Raw genomic sequence first — 7,740 nt, forward strand, 5'->3', positions numbered from 1 at the left:
GTTTCCTTTCCCAAGTTAGGGAAGTTTTCAGGTATTACCTCTTCAAATATATTCTCAGGCCCTTTATGTCTCTTCTCCTTCTGAGACCCCTGTAATACAAATATTAGTGTGCTTGATGTTTTCCCAGAGGTTTCTTTAATTTCCTTAGTTTCTTTTCATTCTTTTTTCTTTTTTCCATTCAACATCCATGATTTCAATTACTCAATCTTTTAGCTCACTTATCTATTCCTCTGTATCATGTAGTATACCACTGATTCCTTCTAGTATATTTTTTCATTTCAGTTGTTATATTCTTCATTTGTTTTGTTATTCTTTATATTTTCTAACTCTTTCTTTAAAATGCCTAACTTCTTGCTTTGTGCATCCTTTCTTTCTTGAGATCTTTGATTGTCTTTATGATCACTTCCCTGAACTTTTTCTTGGGTAGATTGCCTATCTACACTTCACTTAGTTCTTCTTCTGGTGTTTTATGTTGTTCCTTCATTTGGAACATGTTCCACTGTCACCTCATTTTGCCTAACTTGCTATTTTTGTTTTTATGTATCTGATTATATTTCCCGAACTTGAAGAAGTGACCCTTTGTAGGAGATGACCCAGGTGTCCCAACAGTGTACTCCCCTCTCATCTCCAAAGCTATGTGCTCTAGGGGTTTTCCCTAAGAGAGCTGCATGGATCTTTCTGTTGTGGTGGGTGGGCTGGCTATGTGGGCAATCTGGTAGGCTTGGTTGACCCCCAGTCTGGTTGGTTGCCATGTCCTGCCTTGTGTAGAGGCTGCCAGGTGCTGATTGGTGGGACTGGGTGATGAGGGGGCTGAATGTGGAACCCTGGGTGCCCCAGAGCTAGTGTGGGCTCACTGGTGGGCAGAGTCAGGGTCCAAGAGACCCCAGAGCTGTTTTCCACTTACTGGTGGTTGAAGCCAGGTCCTGTGGCTAGTACAGCTTATTGGCAGGCAAAGCTAGGTCCTGGGGTCTTGTTGCGGGTCCCAGGGGCCCAGAGCTGGTGTAGGATCACTGAGCAGTGGGGCTGGTTCTTGGCACTGTTGGATGTGGGGCCTGGAGTATTTTGAAGCTTGTGTTGGCCTACTAGTGGGCAGACCAGGGCCCCACCAGCCCCAGGGCAGGATCTAGCATGTTGGTGTACAGGCCGGATCTGCACACTGCAAGGCTGTGGTTTTCTTGTGGCTGGTGTCTGACCAGTGGTGAGTGGAGCTGGGTCTTGGGCCCTGTTTGAGGCAGAGCCCTCTCCAGGGACAGCTCTGGGCTCAGGGGGTCTTAAGGCAGTCTTTGTGCTGGTAGTTAGGGCTGTGTCCCCACTTAGTTAGTCGCTTGGCCTGAGGTGTTGGGCCAAAGTGGGCTGGGTCCTGGTGCTAAAAAGCTAAAGAGAGGATTCCACAATGGTGTTTACTAGCACCAGTGTCCACATGGTAGAACCAGCTCCTCAAAATAGCTGCCACCAGTGTCTATATCCCCAGGGTGAGCAGCAGTGGCCTCCTGCTCTCAAAGATCCAGGAGGCTCTCAAAGATCAGCAGATGGGTCTGACCCAGGCTCCTATCAAATTACTACTTTTTTCCTGGGTCCCAGAATGTGTGAGATTTTGTGTGCACTCTTTGAGAGTGAAGTCTCTATTTCCTCCAGCCCTCTACGACTCCTGAAAGTAAGCCCTGCTGGCCTACAAAGCCAAATGCTCTAGGGACTCATCTTAGTGCAAGGACCCTAGGCTGGAGAGCCTCATGTAGGACTCGGTATTCTTACTCCTTAAGGAGAATCTCTGCAATTGTAGTTATTTTCCTGTTTGTGGGCCACCAACCTGGGGACATGGGACTTAACTATATCATGACTCTGCCCCCTCCTACCTATCTTGTTGTAGTTCTGTATTTAGTTGTAAAAGATCTTTTCTAGTAGGTTCCAGGCTTTTTCATCAATAGTTTTTCTGCAGATAGTTGTGATTTTGATATGCCTGTGAAAGGAGGTGCCTTCAGGGTCTTCCTACTCATTCATCTTGGTCGATCTCCCCTTAAGCTTTAATCTTATGATTGTTACCTTCCTGGCTCCACCCTCTTTGCTGTCAAATTCCCCCAAGAAATTGACTGTTTACCTGGGCCAAATTCTACAGCTTGTTAACATTTTTCATCAGACTTTCCCTAACTACCTGACTGAAATTTCTTGTATCATGTACATTGAATCTGTTATTTAGTATTTGCCTTATGTTAATGAGTGTGTCTAGGCTCCTGCTAACAATCCTTCTCCATGTGGTCTGCATAGTTATTGGCCAACTTATTAAGTTTTAGCTTCATTTCTCATAGATGTAGAAATAAAATATTAACCAATTGTTGTTCTAATTGATTTCTTGAAGAATAAGATGATCGATCTCATTTTGAGAGGTGCTTATTGGTTCTTCTCTTTTTCAATATACTTGTCCCTAGTATTTCCTTAGGTCAATATTAGCATCTCTGTTTCGTTTTTTGTAATAAGATGTCATTGGGTTTATTTCCATTACTGTAGATTTGGGGGGAAGACCTTTCCCCTCTACTTAATTACCTAATAGCATTAAAATTTTTATAAAGATATTATTTATATTCAATAAAGCTATCCATTCTAAATGTACAGTCAGATTAATTTTGGTAATTGTATACAATTGTATAACCATCACACACATAGCCTGGTTTGGGAACCAGTCATACCTGTGTCTACATTCAGCCTACTTTTAGTAATTTTCTAAGGTGGCTTTTATACACACTGCAGTTTGAGTACCACCGCCATATTTATTATTGTTGCTTGGCCCAGGGTTATTTTGCATCAGCTCCACTTTCTCTCGTTTTCTTTCATAGACTGTTGATGTATTGTGGGACAGTTGGTTTCCCAGCATCCAAAGATAGTTGACTTTTATTTTTCTACCAATGTTACCACATCCAGAGCCATATATTCAGCTAGGGTGGACTCAGATAGTGGAAACTGTCATTACATTTGGTTTAGCCTAATATTAATGAGGTTTGGTGCTTTCACAAACTCATGTTCTGACGTTCAGTGCCAAATAGAAATGCTTTTTGTCTAAACCACTATTTGTAATTCAGTGGCTTATAGGTACCACTGTGGCCTGATACTCCAGATCTCAAGGACACACCTAAGTATAGACAATGAAGAAAATAATTATTTCTCATTTTAAGAGAAATGAGTGGTTTTAGAATTAGACCTTCAAAACTATGCCCTGGGTTTCTGTACCAATATGATACAGAGTGAAACAATAATGTAGATCAGCAATTTTCTATGAGATGAACAAGTGCTGTTTAGCATCATCATACTCTCCTCACAGTATTCTCTATAGAAATATAAAGTGGGTAAGTAATGAGCTAGAATAATTTTTAAAAGTATCCTAGAAATTAGGAATACTCACTATTCTGTGTCTCACTTTCCCCATTTTATAATAAAGAGGATAAATTAAATAGTCTCTGAGGGCCCTTCTCACGAACTGTGGGGAGAGGAAGAAGAAATGTTAAATTGCTTTACTCTTTCAGCTTAACAATTAGCTCTTGAATTGATTAATGCTCTGCTGGCAACTACTGTATTTTAGTGAAGATGATTTAGTATTTCAGCAACCACTAGATGCTTATAAATGTGCCAGCTTAGTGTATTGAAATTAGTAAGGTTTCTGAAGGTATTTCAAACTGGCCTTAATTAAATGCTGGATAGATACAGTCCAAGGTTAACCACTTAATAAATTGGCAACCAAATAAAAAATGGAATCAAACATTTTGAGCAGCTTACTGGAATGGATCTGGGCTCTCCACCAAGAGATCTGCAGCAATGTTGGCAGCAGGCTGGGTCATTTTCAAGCTCCTTACTCATTGTCACTATATCCTTTCACCCAGGACTGAATCCTTCCCCCTAGAAAAAAAACTGCATAGTATCAGTATTGCTTCATCTGTAGCAACAATTATTGTGCTAATGTCCACAGACTAAAAGAAAATCTCCACATGAAGTGTGAATGATTGTGACAAGAACCATCTTCAATTAACTGTGTATTTGAGCATAAGAATATTGTAAAGGAGGACAATAGTGATAGTTCTTAGGTATGTAAAAAAGTTATTTGCTATTTCTCTGAAGTGGTATTTAAGTTGAAGTCTAGATTAAAGGTAAAGGGAAATTGATTAGAAGAACAGATCATAAAATAAGATTATTTGATACTGTTTAAAATAATGTACAGAGTGATACTGAAGATTTGAAAGCAAAAAGTAATGAAGATTTGACCATGTAGCTAGTGAGTAGATTAATTCAAGAACATTTCTGTTTTCTAAGAAGCTAAAGTAATAGATATTATTACTCAAGTTGTTAAGGAGATATATTTGTAAAAAATCCTGAGCATTTTCTTGTCAAGAAAATCAAGAAACACAATAAGCAGCTACTTTATGCTCAATTCTGTGCTGAGTGCTATGGAGAATATGAGGAAGAAATGAGATTCATGCCTGAGAATTCTTACAAAGGAAGCATGACATAATGGAAAGAGTTATGGACTGAGAGTCAGAAGACTTGGATTCCATCAGCTTACCCTGTGACTTTGGCCAAAGGACTTCTGTCTGAGCTTCAGATTCTGACCATTGAAATAGGATTCAATGAGATGATATGTGAGAGTACTTCAGAAATTATGAAAAGCTAGTCAGATGCTGTCAATGACAAGACAGCTGCTAATGACTGGAGGAAAAATAATGTACTAAAAAAACTTTGGTGGTCAAACAAATCTGGGGTCAAAGTCTCTCTTTGTCATTTACTAGCTATAGTGGCCTTGGGAAGTTACTTAAGCTTTATGAGCTTCAGTTCCCCATTTGTAAAATTAGGATAATGACAACAGCAATGAATATTTATTTTATAATATTGTTGTCTGTCACATGTTTTGTGATGGTAGCCTTTGTGACTCATATACAAAATGAATATAATTAAGTAGAAAACTGTATGATATAAGCTGTAAAGGTAACGGAAATTTAAAATTCCATGTCAAAATATATTGTGAGCAAAGTTCCATGATAGTGGAAATAACTGAGAGTAGCACTTTTCAGAAATTTTATGTAATGAAAATAAGCCTTTAAAAGAACATCATTGTATGTTTTGAGAAATGATGTGAGATTAGAGCAGCAGCACTGGAGACAGATAAATCTGAGAGCTAAAGAAGTAAAATCTATAAAAGTTGAGTGAAAACATGGCAAGTGAGGGAAAGTTACTCTCGAGTTTTTGGCTTGGGTGACTGAATAGATGATGGTACCATTCATTCATTCAACAAAAATGTATTGATGCTTACTGTGTACTAACTTCTGGAAATAGGGTGGTGAGCTAAACAGACATAGTTTTCATCATGTACATGTTACAATCTAGTGGAGGAAACAGGATATAAACAAAATAAACAAAAAGTGTAGTTCTAAGCTGTGGTAAATATTAGGCAAGAACAGTACAGAGTGTTATGTCAAACTACACCATAGAGACGTAATAGTGAATACAAGAGAATGACAAGATTTTGAGTGAGAAACAAAGTGATGATTCATTTTTTGAACATGTTAAGCCTTGAAGTATCAGTGGGAAATATAGTTGAAGATATCTAGAAGGCATGTGAAGATACAGATTTGGATCTCAGAGTAAGAACTGGGTAGCAAACATTAAACGAAAATTTATTCACACGGTGATTGAAGTTACAAGATTACATGAAGTCACCTAAAAACAGCAAAAAGAGCAGGGAACCCCAGAGGGTGTGTATGTGTGTATGTATGTGTGTGTGTGTGTGTGTGTGTGTGTGTATGTGTGTGTGTAGTCTTGTTTTAATTTTAATTGGATTTGAAAGACTTTGGTTGGAGCACAAATTATAATTCAAAACACAGTCCATATATCATTCCTTATTTTCTTATATCTGACAATTCAACCTCATAAATTTATTTTGCCTGTTTTGCCTCTGGAAACATTTGAGTTTTTAATTTCTGGTGTAGCAAGAAAGACAGTGGGCTTCCTAACATTTAACATTTAAAACAAATTTTAATCTAGCAAAATATTTTAAATACAGTTTTAAAATTATCACACAGAAAAATGGACTTTTCTCTATTTTGATATACAGTTCTATGAATTTTAACATAGATAGATGATAGATAGATAGATAGATAGATAGATAGATAGATAGATAGATAGATAAAATTACCACCACAATCTGGACACAATTTCAACACCCCCAAAATCTCCCTCATTCTACCATGTTACAGTCATCTCTCCCTTCACTCAGGCACTGAACTCAATTTCCTAATACTTTGTGTTGGTTTCTGCACCTATGTTCTCCAATGATATTAGTCTGTTATTTCTTGTAATTTCGTGTAATATCTTTGTCTGGTTTGGTATGACAGTAACATTGGCCTCATAGAATAAGCTATTAAGTATGCCCTTCATTGTTCTAGCTGTTAATGAGACCAAGGATTACAAAAAACCCCTCCAATGATGCTATGATTGTTGTTCACTCTCCTTTGGGTGGGAGTTTGAAGGGATGATGACATGACACTGGGGCAGCAAGTCCTAGGACTCCAGCCAAAATGCAATGTATGCTGAGCCAAAGAACCATCAACAAAGATAGTGTCAGCTATGAGGATTTAGAGCTTTGAATGGAGCAAAACATTAGAAGTTCATTTGTTGAGCCTGAGCAGGTGCCCACTTGAAAATCCAAAGTAAGTGTAAAGCTTTCTTGTAGACCTTCTTTCTCACTCTGCACCCCTCTTTCACTCTCTCCCCTTCTCCCCTAGTCTCAAGTGAGTACACTGGGGAATTTGGGAGAAAGGGGGGACTCAAACTTTTATAGGTGCCCAAGTCACCAGCTTACCTGATCCTGTAGGGGTATTTAAAAACATTGAGGGTTGCAGAGGAAAGCTGCAGCAGCATGTGGGGGGCAGGCAGAAAAGGCCTATGGCCTGGGCCCTTGCTGGTATCTAGGAAGTACATGGGGAACAGGTATCATCAACTCTGTGTCAAGTAGCCAAAGAGAAAAAAGTAACCCTGCAGCTCAGCCTCATAAAAGGTATCCATAAAAATCCTGGAGCATACGTTATACCTAAAGGTGAAAGAATGAATACTTTCCCTCTAAGATCATGAACAAGAAAAGGTTCTCAACTCTTATAATTTCTGTTAAATATAGTATTGAAAATTCTAGATAGTATGTAAGGGGGGAAAGAAAGAATAGTTACACTGATTGCAAAAGTAGAAGTAAAACTATTCATAAATGACTTCATCATCTATGTATAACATCTTAAGGAATCTACTTAAAAAGCTATTTAAAGTAGTATGATCACAAGACATGTCAATGTACAAAAATTAATTGTATTTCTATGTATGAAGCAATGAACACTTAGAAATTAAAGATTTTAAATGCCATTTACAGAAGCATACAAAAGCATTAAACATGGATGAATAAATTAAATAAAATATGTTCAAGACTTATAGACCTAAAAGTGAAAAATATTGTTGAAATAAATAAACATAAGATATAAATAAGTGGAAAGATATACCATGGTCATGTATTAGAAGTCTCAATATTTTAAAGATGCAATGTTAGTTTTCTGTTGTGTAAGAAATTACCACAAACTTTGTGACTTAACACAAATTTTTTATCTCATAACTTATGTGAATCAGGAGTCAAGGTACAAGTTAGTTGGATCCTCTGTTCAAGGTCTCACCAGGCTGGCTGAATTCAAGGTATTGGTCAGGGCTGTGATCTCAGGGTCCTCTTCC

The sequence above is a fragment of the Vicugna pacos genome, chromosome X (genome assembly GCF_048564905.1).
Source record: "Vicugna pacos chromosome X, VicPac4, whole genome shotgun sequence".
Lineage (NCBI taxonomy): Eukaryota > Metazoa > Chordata > Mammalia > Artiodactyla > Camelidae > Vicugna > Vicugna pacos.